Source organism: Callithrix jacchus, chromosome 1 (genome assembly GCF_049354715.1).
Source record: "Callithrix jacchus isolate 240 chromosome 1, calJac240_pri, whole genome shotgun sequence".
NCBI lineage: Eukaryota > Metazoa > Chordata > Mammalia > Primates > Cebidae > Callithrix > Callithrix jacchus.
The window spans coordinates 196893391-196905911 of NC_133502.1; the positions used below are offsets into that span (position 1 = coordinate 196893391).

The window sequence follows — 12521 nt, forward strand, 5'->3', positions numbered from 1 at the left end:
TTCTCTGCAACCGCACCCGGGGCTGGGTGCCAGATATTTCTCTTCCTCTTGGGGAGAGGACGGGAAGGGGGATGACAGCTGACCCACCCTGCAACTGAGGACTAGATTCAAACAGTGAATTTGCCGCTCCCCTTCCCCGGCACCTCCGAAACCCTTGACTCCTTCGGTTAGGGCTGCCCAGAAGGGCTGAGTCCCTGGATCCTCAGCCAAGCGTCAGGATACCGGACTTGGGTGTGGCTTTTGCCAGAGGCCGGTGGAGGGGGCTGAGGGCTCTGAGAACTTGGCAGGGGAAGGAGAAGAGATGTTAGTTAGCAGTTGGGAACCTGAAGGGACTCCCCTCTACCCCCTCGCCGACAGCCTACTGTTAGGAATGGGGTGGGGGGGGGGCTGTTAGTTTCACCTACCACGCGTTTGCTGAATGGGAAGAGGGGTCCAAGTTTAGCCGAGAATGGCAGCTCCTCCTTCTCAGATCCGGAGCCATACCCTCTCTCCACCCCGGTAAGGTACCTTAGGAAAAGTTGTGGCATGGGGAGAAAGGGCCAGATAGAGAGAGGGGTGCAACGCCTAACTCACCCAAAACTAACCCTCAGAGCTTAGGGGGCTTGCTCGGGCACCTGGGAGACCCGAAAGTGGATGGGAGCGTTAGCTGACCACTGGACCCGGCCTTCTTGCGTGGTCTAACTCCGGTTCCCAGAAATGCGCTCCACACATGTAAAAAAAACAGGCAACTGCAGGGTCTTCCCAGGCTAAAGACGGACAGTAGGCACTGTGCTTATCTGGGGCTTCGCCTCTGTCATTGGCACCGTCTTGCCCGAGTTGGGAGACAGGCGGTGTCCTTTCCTGGGGATTTCTGGACCCCCAGCGCGCACACCTGCTTTCAGCACCAAAGGCCCTGGACAGCTCTCAGTTCCATGGGCCCAGGCTCTGGGTCCCTTTCCCTTCAACCCTTCCCGGTGGCCTGGAGTGCCCCCCTCAGCATAAATCAGGCATTTTATCCCCCATATCCCCGTCTTTTTAAATGTAGAGCCCGGAGTGCAGAGCAAAGGAAATTATTCGTCATCTTTTGTTTAACAAAGCATATCATTGAAGAACCCCCCTTTTGTTATGAGGCAATAATAGCCACAATTTACACCAGGTCTGGACAGTTTCTCTGGGAAAGGTAGGGAAAGAGATTTGGTTTAAACAAATCATTTCCACCACAGCGTGGCCTTTCTTAATTAGCTGTCTCTTTCTAACAATGGCTTGGTGGCCTTGAACTGAGTCCAGCTCTCCCTCCCCCACCCCCTTTTGAATCTATATTGTGACTAACACACATACAAAAAGAGCCCAAGGCTACCCAGCAGCGTACTGGATTTTCTAAAGCAGTTCTACCTCTGAGGAGTCCACTCTCCAATACACCACCTTGCAGGAAAAAAAGAAAAATGTCTTATTGGCATATATTGAATTGTCATCCAAGACAAGGATTTCCTGTTCTGTTTCCCTCGCTGGCTTCAAACACACTGTAAGGGCAGAGGGAGACATGTGTGTGTTTTAATTTTTAAGACATTTCATACTATTTTTCCAACTGCTCAACACTACGGCTAGCCAGAATATTTTTTTAATTAACTTCAGGTCACCACCAAATTAAAGTCAAGTGATGTGCTACTTCAGAAAGCTCATTAATAACTGTGTGGTTCTGACTCTGAGTCATAAGGAGGGAGCGAAATCGGCCAATGAGCATTGCCAAGTCTGGTAGTGCATTTGGAGACAACTGACCTTCCACAATAAAATCTATTTTTAATATAGACCCCAACATCCACTAACGTCAGTTGGAAAACCGTTCACCTAACTCAGTGTTGCAAACTAGTTCTTCTGTTTGCGGTGGAGTGGGGGGATTTGTAAATACTCGAAAGGGACTTGTTGCTACATTCTTATGCAGGTCACGTGGTTCTCTGGGCCATTCTGCCGTAAGGCTTGAATAAGTATAAAGTATAACTTGTTTTTGAAGAGGCTCCTTATTGTCTAAGATATGCACATGGGGAATAATTGTAACTACGTGCTAAGACTGCAGAGCCTGAGTATAATTTCTTTTCTTTTTCTCTTGAATTAATAAGGCAAATTCAGTATTGCTCAATAAGACTCAAATTTGCTGCTTCCCCAGTCTCTAACGTGTGTTGTTGTTAGATTCACTTAAAGACTATTTTCATTATGGATTGGCATTATTTTCCATAGAGTTTTGCCCGTTCCTGCCAGGGGCCACCTTATTTAAGCTTGAGGGATTCTTCTTGTGCTCATATGGCTCAGTTAGGTATTACAAAAATAATGTTACATTCCTTTACTTCCCCTTCCAAGGCAAAAGGATTGTTTTCTTATCTTTGCTTACAAGTCCATTCCACCAAGCTGTTCAAATGGGCTCAATTTCCTGGCCCTCCTATTCTGTCCAGAGACAATTTCTGCAATACACCCACTGTGTATACCTCCACTAGGGGCGCTCCAAGCTATAGTTAGCGTCTAAGGGCAGAAGAGAGGGGAATTCTGACCTGTGGAACCACCAGGTGTGTGTAACGCCAAAGGTCAGCAGAATGGAGCTCCTCTCAGCCTGGAAGCCTTGCCGCCATCTCTCCTCTCCCTCTTTCTGCTTACTACGTTTGATTCCTGTTTCTCAAAAGAAAAGTATTGGTCACTCTTGATGCACGCAGTGAAAAGAGAAAGAAAAGGTAAAAGGAAGCCAGGAGAATATATAAACTGCCATTTATGTATTTTTTGTAGTTTCCTTCATGAAGCCAAATTGCAAAACATCCAGTGGCAAGGCTGTTCTAGACAGTTTGACTGAGCTGGGCACTGGACTTTTGATTTATAAAGTTCAGGAAAAAAGTGTAGCTCTATAATTAGAGTGACCTGGGTCCACAGGCCAGCTCCATTGTTTACAAATGCATGGCCTTCAGCAGAACTATCTTCTCTGAACTTCCATTTCGCCATCTGAGGAATGGGGGCAGGGGAAGGAGGACTGATGATACCAGCCTGGAAGGATGGTTGCAGAGATTACATAATGCATGTAAAAGCAGGTGGCACAGAGTAGGTGCCAAAGGGCAAGCTGCTCCTATTAGTAGACACCAAGAAAACAAATCTCTGTGATTGGCGTGAAGCAGATGGTGGTATACATATTGGGATAATTCAGGTGAAAGTAGAAAGGGGTGGAAGGGGGATAGTGAGTAGCCCCGGTTACCTGTATTCTCACCTTTGGCAGATGAGAATTTGACACTGTCTGGTGCAGACACACTCCCTTCCAAACTCTCATGCTGTTTCTTTCTAAACCTCAATATTATAATCAGCAATCAGAGTTCAGTGGTTCTAGAGATCCAGCAGGTGTAGGATAGCAGGTTAATGGTTGCAAAGAAGACATAAGAAGCAAGTCTTCCAGAAGAACACATTTTCCCTCTCATTCATTCATTTGCATTTACTGAGCACTTCCTATGAGTCTTAACTCAGCCTCTGTAACACTAATGCCTTAGATAGGGTGGCTTAAACAACAGAAATTTATTTCTCTCACATCAGGAGACTGGGAAGTCCAAGTTCAGGGTGCCAACATACTCAGTATCTGGTGAGTGTCTATCATCTCTCTTTCTGCTTTGCAGCCAGCCACTTTCTACCTGAATTCTCATATAGCCAAGAGGGACAGAGAGGCCTGGTCTCCTCATCTTAGAAGGGAACTAATCGTTTTCATGGGGGGCCCCATCTTTATGACTTCATTTTAACCTATTTACTTCCCTAAGTCTCTCCCTTCAAATGTCATCATATTGGGGATAAGGCCTTCAACATATTGATTTAGGGGGACACAGACATTCGATCTATAGCACTATGCATGTGGTAGACCTTGTATTGGGTGCTGGAGTGCTATAATATGATAAAGCTCCCGCGCCAGTAATGGCAGCCTAGCAAAGACATCTGCAGGCAAACTAGTATCGTTCATGCCATGTGGTAAGTGCTTTGGTTGGGGGTATCAGAGATCTGTGGGACCTCATATGGATGTGTTTAATTCTCACCAGGGGTGGTCAGTGAAGGCTTCCTGGAGCAGGTAGCATTTGAACTAGCCCTGAAGGGGATATGACAGGTACCAGGAGCCAGAGGAGAAATTTCTACAGTAGGGTAGGGAGAATCCTGAAGGCTTCACTCTCAGAACACATCACACCCCCGCGGAATTGGAGAGAGGAAACAGAGGAGCGAGTGGGAGGAGAAAGTAGGCAGGTGCACATGCTCACACTAAAAAAAAAGATGATCTGTCGGACCTGCTTGTCCTCCCTGCTCTCCCCTGAACTTCCCGGGCTGGGTAGATGAGAGCTGGAACAAAGGACTGTGAGCCGCGGTGCTCGCTATTGTCCACTAGAGGTTGTGATGACACCGAAGGAATCTTCTCAGAAGGCAGCGAGGCCCAGCTGCAGAGTATAGACAGCATCACACAGCCGTGGGTAAACAGTGCTTTAGTGGTTATGCACGTTCGCATAATCCTCTGGTACCATAGTTCCTTAGAAGCAGCCCTTTGTTGGCTGTGACAATAGGGAGCAGGGCAGGGAATAGGACTGCTTTGAGGAGAGGGTAAAAGGATGGTGAGTAGGAGGAGGTCAGTGGACGCATGAGATGTAATTTACTAGAACACGCCAGGGACTGAGTCTAAGCAATGCAAAGAGCATTTATTGAGTGTTGACGTTGTTCCAAGCCTTATCACGAGTGGTTTATGTAGATATGTGCAGAGAATCCTCATAATAGGCCCGTGAGAAAGATGCAGTTGTTATCTCTGTTGTATGCACTGAGGAAACTGAGGCACTGAGAGGTTAAGCAACGTGCCTGGCATGACGAAGCGAAGAAAGGGATTGAAGTCCGTCCTCAACCCCAGACTGATGTCATAATCATAACATCAAGTCCCACTACTACCTTTTAGATCCTGCATTCCCCCCAAGACCACGTGGAGATTCTGCTGGTTCATAGGAAGGGATGATGTGTGTTTGCCAGATGCACATGGGATGTGTACTCAATACCTATCGCAGTCCCTGGCACACACAACAAGCATTTAAGTAAAGCTGGTCAAACTGATGTGAGTCATAAGGCAAAACAGGTTACGATTTTATTTATGGGTGATAAGTTCACAATCTGTATAGTTAGTGAGCATTTACTATATCTCAGACACTTACATTGGTTATTTTAACTAATTAAAACAATATCATTTCATTTTATAGATGAGGAAACCAAGGCCTAGAGAAGCTGAGCCAAGGTTTAAATCCAGGTAGCCTGACTGCTTAAACATGGTGCCTTCCAAGCTGGGTCCTTCTGTATTTGTAAATGAAATATGTGAGAAAGACCCTTCACCATTAACGTGAAGTCAGTCTGGATGGTTGAGTGCGCTAAACTCCAAAGACTGTCAGGACAGAGACCAAAACCAACTCTCAGTAGTTCCCAACAAAGATGAACATAGGGATTATTCTTCCCAGTCAAGGAAAGGAGAAGACCTCATAAAAAAGAGTGACCCAGACTGCTCCCTTTTCATTAATTCATTGGTTGACAATTGTTGGCAATTTCTCGAGTTTCCAGGTCACCCAACCATTAATAAATAACTCACATTGTATAAAATTGGTTTCTGTAAGCCCCTAAATTCAGAACCTAAGCTAAACTATTTCCTATCTATGAGCCTCAATTTTTCCTTCCATAAAATGGATCACAACAGTCACTACCACATTCATGGCTAAGATGGGACGAGGGAGTTAAGATGCTTTGCACATACCAAGAAATCAGGCCTTGGGGAAGTAAGTGCTGTCATGGAAGGCTGAAGATCTCAAACACCCCCATGTGCTTCTTCCTGGGCTTGTCATAGCCAACGTTATAGCAAACATAACACTGCTATTTGCCTTTTATTGTGGACCTACTCTGTGCCAGGGGGCTGTCTTTGTGTTTATCCTGTATTCACTTACGTGATCCTCATCTGATCCTATCAGGTGATATGATGAACTAGATCTTACAGATAAGGCAACTGAGTCAGAAAGGTTCAAGCCTTTGCTCAGGGTCTCCTGGGCAATGAGCAGCAGGGTCAGGACTCAACCCCAGAACTTTTTGATTCCAAAGCCCAAGCTTGTTCTAGATACTAGGGCATGAGGATACAGTTATTACATCGCACAGAGCAAAATGTAAATGGAGAGCTGATGCAAGCTTGGAAATCAAGGTGATGTGACAGGACTCCAGGAGGGGAGATTTCTCATCCAGCAGGGGATGCCAGGTGTCCCAAGTCGGCTTGCCGAGATGGAAGACAGTTTATCCCAGCCTCTTTCATACCTACTCTGATGGCTTCTGCATGAGCCATATTTTCATCTTACTCACGCTATTCCTGCAGCCTGGACTGTCATCCTAGAGAATGACAACCATACTAGCTGGCTGTATAGAGAGGACTAGATTAAATTCCCAACTGGCTGATTTTAACAATATGATCTTGAGCTATTTGCTTTAGTTCTCCAGGCCTGTTTTGGCCTGATATATAAAATGAGATGGTTATATTTGAATTGCAAGATGGTTAAGGCTTGTCAATGTATGTGGATATGTGATATGCCTAGCTCATTGCAAGCACTCAATAAATATTTGCCATTATTGCTATACTGTTAACCTGGTGAACTTCTATTCATCCTTCAGAACCCAGTCTTTAATTCCCCTTTTCTTTGAAGTCTTCTCTTGCTTCTCTCCTCTCTATACCAGTCGTGAATGATTCTCTTGGCTCCTTATCACATTTTATCTCTCTACTATGGATAATTCACACACTGGTAATGCACGAGTTGCCAATTTATGTAACTCCCTCCCCCTAAACAATGAACTCTGAGAAAACCTCAACTGAATCTTACTCTTTCATATGTCCCTTAGTCTGTAACTAATCCAGAATAAGTTCTCACCCCATTATGTTAAATTACTTTTCATCTGAATTTTAGTTATGGGGAGAGGAAGTTAGAGTCCTGATGTCTGAATTTAATTCCTGACTCTCCTGTCTTGTGTCGTCTTAGGAAGCCTATATATAAGCCTTGAATTTTTTATCTGAAAAATGGGAATAATAATAATAGTGTCCGACCTCACAGGGTTGCTGTGGAGGAAAATCAATGAGATAATAGATGTGAAATCACTAAGTAACTCTACGACAAAGGAGGAAGAGAAAGAAAAGTTAAAAGATGAAGGAGAGAAATACACCTTGTTAAAAAAAAAAAATGCCTTTCTGCAAACACAAAAACCACAAGATAGACCATTGGTCGGGTACGCATGGGAGCAATCTTTCTTTCCAAAGGAGATGTTGGATGCAGTTATTCACCCTGTGCCTAATCTCATTTCGGAGCAGAAACCTCCTGGACACTCTACTGCTTCTTGTTGAATCTGCCTTCTCTTAGGTCTCTGGCAGCTGCATAAACAGCAAATGCCCAGCTGAAAACTGGGACAGTATAGCTAAGTGAATAAAAACCCAGGATCTAGAGTCAGAGCAATCTGAATTTAAGTCTGTTGCTTCTTAATAGATGTGTATCCTTAGGCAAGTCACTTTGCCACCTTGAGCTGGTATTGGGACTTGCATAGGAGTTAGGGTCTGTGCTCTGCCCATCTCTCAGGGATAATATGATGTGGGAGAGAGGGTGGTATAGTTAGAATAACCCTCCTTGGTGTCTGTAACATTAACCAAATTCTATCAATTATTTAGAAATCTTATCTGCCTCAGTCTTCTCCCTGATATTTTCATTTTTATTGAGGAAACAGACCCAGAGACAAGAAAGAACTTACTCAAAGTTCCAACTGTGAGTGGCAGAGCCAGGACTTGAACCCCTCCCTCCTGTCTTCTGACTCCCATGCTAAAGTGACTTCCACTTAATTTTAAGAGAAATTGAATCCCTACCGTCAAGTATATGTCCTGAGACTCAAGGAGTATGGCAATTGGAAGCTGTGAAAGCATCTGTTTTTGGTAAACCACTGGCCTCTATTACCCACACGGGACATTTACATCATGTGGCCATGGAAGACTGACTGCAGTCTTTTGGTTGATGTGGAAATCAAGCCATAGCTCCCTCCCCTGCTGACTTGGCACCTGAATCTTCAAGGCACCAGCAGATAAGCTTGCACCTGGGAATAGTGCCATCCAAGCAGATGGCTTGAGTCAAGCAAGCAAGAGTTAAATAACGAGGCTCAAGGAAACCCAGGGCCCAGGCCAGGTACCTCTCCTAGGCTTCCTTACTCTCACCATGGGTCATGGACGGTGGCTGATTGAGAAACCCACTGAGGACCAGCCGTGTGGAAAGCAGGGAAGGACTGAGTGAGGCATAACTAATGTAGTTGGTGCCAGCCTCGAGCAAGTCATGGACACCGGGGATGTTTTGGGGCTGGAGATTAGAACAAGGTAGGTGGACACAGTGTAGTTCCTGGGGTCTGGACCTCAGGACAAGTCTTAGTGGGTGTAAGCCTCTGGGTGTCAAATTCCCTGTCCGGTCTCACCTAGGCCCAGTTTAGCTTAGCATCACAAATTGGTGAGTTGACATTGCTAAAATGGAATGGGCTTTCTTCAAAGCCGTACACCATAATAAAAAACACAGACCAACATGATAAAACCCCATATCTACTAAAAATGAAAAAAAATAGCTGGGCATGGCAGCACGCACCTCTAATCCCAGCTACCTGGGAGGCTGAGGCAGAAGAATCTTTTGAACCTGGGAAGTGGAGGTTGCAGGGAGCCGAGATCGCGCCATTGCACTCCAGCCCAGGTGACACTGTGAGACTCTGTCTCCAATAAAAACAGACTCTGGAGTCCAAGAGATATGGGTTCCAACCTAATGGTGTGATCTTGAGCAAGTCACTTAACTCTGAGATGGTGGGAGTGGGTGGTAATGATGAGGATGAGGAGGAGAATGATGAGTTACTGTTGTTATTGATGGACTGAGCTGATTTTCAGTTCAGTGATGGGTTCCAAGAGATGAAGCAGTATATTCTAATGTGATTTTTGTGGTATAGTGCTATGATTGGAGTATTTGTGTCCCCTCCCCTGACACCAGTGTTTATATTGAAATCCTAACCTGTCTGATGATTGTATTCGCAGATGGGGCTTTGGGGAAGTGATCAGGTCATGAAAGAAGAGGTCCCATGAATGGAATAAGTGCTCTTATAAAAGAGGCCTGAGGCCAGGTGTGGAGGCTTGTGCCTATAACCCCAGCACTTTGAGAGGCTGAGGCAGGAGGAACACTTGAGGCCGCGAGCTCTAGACCAGCTTGGGCAGCATAGCAAGACCCTACCTCTACAAAAAATTCTAAAAATTAGCCAGGCATGACGGCATATGCCTATAGTCCCAGCTTCTCAGGAGGCTGAGATGGGGTGATCCACTGCAGTCCAGGAGTTCAAGACTGCAATGAGCTATGACTGCACCACGCACTCCAGCCTGGGTGACAGAGAAAGACCCTGTATCTTTAAAAAAAAAAAAAAAAAAAGGAGAGATACACCTCACCCCTTTCACCATGAGAAGTGGAGATGTGGAAGCAAGAAGCTGTGATATATAAGAAACTGGCCCTCACCAGACCCTGAACCTGCCAGCACATTGATCTTGGACTTCCCAGTCTCCGGAACCGTGAGGGATAATGTCCTGTGTTTATAAACCACCCAGTTGATGGTATTTTGTTATAGAAGCCAAAAAGGGACTAAGGCATTTAGAACAAAGACTCATTCAAGAGAGCTGAGGAATAAGGTTTGCTCTAAGGATACTGCAAATGTTGAGCCAAGAACATTCCAGGACTCTCTCCACTTCTCTCTTGCATGCATCTGCTTCTCCCCACGCAGCTTTTGGTTCTGGCTTCCTCTCTGTTGCCTAACTCCTCCTGCTCACTCACCACAGCTTTCTCTCATCACCTCCACTTACCCATTTGCTATGATGGCTTCTCCAGCATAAGCACTACATCTGCACCATCTAATATGATAGCCATGAACCACATGTAGATATTTAAATTTAAATTCATTAAAATTAAATTGAATGAAAAATTGAGTTCCTCCATCCCACTAGCCATGCTTCAAGTGCTCAGTAGCTCTGCGTGGCTCATGGCCACCATGTTGGACAGCACAGAGAGAGCACAAATGGTTTTTGCCCAGAGTCCTTTGCACTGGGCAACTGGGCAATAGGTTGATTCTTTATACTTAATCCAGTTATCTATGACTGGTATGGGAAGCATGCCATGTGACACTAAACCATACCTTGGGGTAGAGCAATCACCACTGATGACATCTTACACACTTTCGCTGCTTCTCAACTCTTCTTATTTCTAGGATGTGGTTCTGCAGCCCTTTTGCTGGTAAGACACATATTTGTCAAGCTGTGGCCTCTCTGATAGTCACATCCAAGAAAATTGGGAAGAATCCTATCATCATTGTAACTATCTGTCGACTTGTCTCTCTCTGTGCTGTACAAGGAGATTTCCGGGGTTAGGAGTTGACTCTTATTATCACTCTATTTGTAGCTATTCTGTTGAATAAATGAGTGAATGGATGAATCAATGAATGAATGGCATGCAGTCTTCAGCTATAACCCAAAGTGTTTGGACGTAGAACACAAACGCCTTTGCAAACAATGAGCAGTCTTCACATTATCTGGGTAAACTTGACTTAGGAAAAATTAATTCAGGGTAGGAGTTGGGAAGGAAAGAGAGCAAGAAAAGAGGGAACATCATAAACTGGTGTATTTAGGCATTTAAAGGTGACGCAGCTTTTGAAAATCAGGTTGGAGTGGAAAATGAAGAGAAGCCTCCAGGTGGAGTTCCCGGGTCTCCTCTTTTCCCATGAGAGAGTCATCGGGAACGATGCCAGTGCGTTTAAGAGCAGTAACAGCGGTCAGTAGGAACAGAACGTGTTTTTCAATCATGAGTCTCCATGTATGGTTTTCGTCACCACTTCTTTTATTTATTTATTTATTTATTGCATTTAGGTTTTGGGGTACATGTGCAGAACGTGCAAGATAGTTGCATAGGTACACACGTGGCAGTGTGGTTTTCTGCCTTCCTCCCCTTCACCCACATTTGGTAACCACTTCTCTACAAAGTTTTAATATTATGGAAACAGGGAGAGGAGGTGTTTAGAACAATGTACTCTGAGTGAGGATTCTGAATAGGGGACTCAGCACAGGTCCTAATCTCAGAATTAGGACTGAGACAGGACTGACTGTGGATCCCAACTCTGCCAGTTCTGTGTTGTGTCATGCTGGAGGAAGTCATTCAATCTCCTCAAGCCTCAGTTTCCACCTGCAAAATGAGACTAGAATTCTTCCCTTGCTTCTCTCTGCAGGATGGACAGAGAGAATGTAAAGCATGAGGCTACCATCCTGCACAACTCCAGAGGGAGCTATTCATACTGCAGTGTATGTGAATGGTAACACTGGAATTAAGTAGTGCACAACCTATGCTGCCCTGTGTGGAGGCCTGGAATATGGAAGTGCACCACTGAACTATAAATCCATTTGCAGAGGAAGAAGGACAGAGCTCCCAAGACTTCTCATTCCCTAAGGACTTCTGATCAGGCCTCCACCTTCTATGCTCCCTTTAAAAGCAGGTTTAACAGAGTGGAAAGCTAATTTGGGGCCAATCACCTTGGAAATTAATGTAAAATATGTGGAATCAAGCCTAGTTTTCCAGGGCTTCAGGAAAGGAAATTTGCCTAATTTATGGCATAAATAAAAAATGATATGCTAGGCTAATTTGCATACTTTAACTTCAGTTGGGGTTAAAAGCAAAGTTTTTTTTGTTGCTATTTGTGGTTGTTGTTTTTAAAGAAACAACTTGTTAATCCAAATGCATAAGCTTGAGTAAGTTACTTAACCTCTCTAGGCCTCGATTTCCTCAACTGTGAAATGAAAATGATAAATGGACTTACATCCTGGGTTTGTGGTGAGGAGTTATGAGCTGACCCCATAAAACTTGTAGAAGAGTGGCCAGAATGTAGCAGAAGCTCAATAATTATAGTACTATATGTAATATATTATAACATATATCATCATCATTAAGTGAGCAATGTATCTAGTCCACTTGATACTACAAGGAATTCTGAAAGACACATATCATCGTGTACTCACATGAAGTTATTCTGAGCTCAGGACCTAGAATTGTGCTAGAACACAGCAGGAGCTCAGTCATGAGATGCATGGATGCCTTACAATGAATGGATCATAATCATTATTAATCACTGCCCCACAGGTGCATGTGTTTGAAAGCCTTTCTCCCCTCAGTCTAGTCCCCTCCAAGGCAGGGACTTTTTGTCTCCCTCCCAATCCCTGCTTCTCAACACTACATCTCCCGGATAGTAGAAACTGATAAGTGCAGACATGTTAAATGAATAAATGTTGACGTGTCATTGTTCTTAATTAGTATGCAAGAAATGCTTCTTATTAGCATGCATATGAATGAAGGGCTGTCTTCCTTGCAGACTGGAAACTCCTCACGTCTAGGTCATCAACGTTTGGCTCAGTGCATGGCATATCAGGTAGTCAGCACGTGCTCTATGGGTGTATGATGGTGGCC

The 12521-nt window shown here is 44.7% G+C and overlaps 1 protein-coding gene and 1 long non-coding RNA gene across 17 annotated transcripts in view; one reads left to right on the forward strand and one right to left on the reverse strand.

Moving 5' to 3' along the window:
• Positions 1-12521, forward strand: part of SEZ6L (seizure related 6 homolog like) — a 224320-nt gene that overhangs the window by 625 nt on the left and 211174 nt on the right. The gene's annotated exons all lie outside the window — the stretch shown is intronic.
• On the reverse strand, positions 147-926 carry LOC128928782 (uncharacterized). The gene is made up of 3 exons (XR_008474327.2): positions 872-926; positions 405-507; positions 147-279 (listed from the first exon to the last, which is right to left on the reverse strand). It is a non-coding gene; the product is annotated as an uncharacterized LOC128928782 (long non-coding RNA).